Below are 739 nucleotides of genomic sequence, written 5' to 3'. Positions count from 1 at the left end.
TTCCGAGGAAGTGGCGGAAGCGAAGAAGACGATCGCCGCTCTCAGGATAAGGATCGCCGAACTTTCGTTCGAGGTCCGCACGAAAGATAAGGAGCTGACCGAGTACCTGAGCGCTACGAATTCTTCCGACTTGGAAAAAGACGTCGCGATTAGAAAACTGACGTCGGAGCTGAAGGAGTGCTACGGACAGCGCAGTTACGCCGACGACGTCCATCGAACGCTCTGCCGCGAGATCGAACGAATGAGATCGAAGATCGACGATCTGGTAACGGGCAAGATCGACGTGGCTCGGGAGCCGAGGGATTACGAACGAATGGAAAAGGATGTCGGCGAGCAGAAAAGTGTTGGGTCTCTCTCATCGGAAGATCGATGCAAGGTCCTGGAGGAACAAGTTTCGAGCTTGGCCAGGGAAAACGCCGAACTTTCGAAACAGCTCAAGGAAGTCATAAGCATGAACACCAGATGGCAACGGTACTCGGATCAACGCGAAGCGCACGTCATCAAGCTTACGGGAGAAATCCAGTCGCTTTCTGCGAGGAACGAAATGTTGGAGAGGGATTTCCGCGAACAGCGCGTGGGCCTGGATAAGAAATGCCGAAAGCTTGATGACTTGCGTTTCGCAAAAACTAACGAAAGTTCCGTCGTCGGGGAAGTTTCGTACGAGAAGGAAGAGGAGGAGGAAGAGCCGCTGAGATGTCCCAGGTGTTTCAAAGCTTACACCGTCACGGAACACGCTTCG

This window comes from Anneissia japonica, unplaced genomic scaffold (genome assembly GCF_011630105.1).
Source record: "Anneissia japonica isolate Jap-2015-1 unplaced genomic scaffold, ASM1163010v1 scaffold340_len58152_cov162, whole genome shotgun sequence".
NCBI classification, from domain to species: domain Eukaryota; kingdom Metazoa; phylum Echinodermata; class Crinoidea; order Comatulida; family Comatulidae; genus Anneissia; species Anneissia japonica.
The sequence above is the reverse complement of the archived record's forward strand: the minus strand, read 5'-3'. Positions refer to the sequence as shown.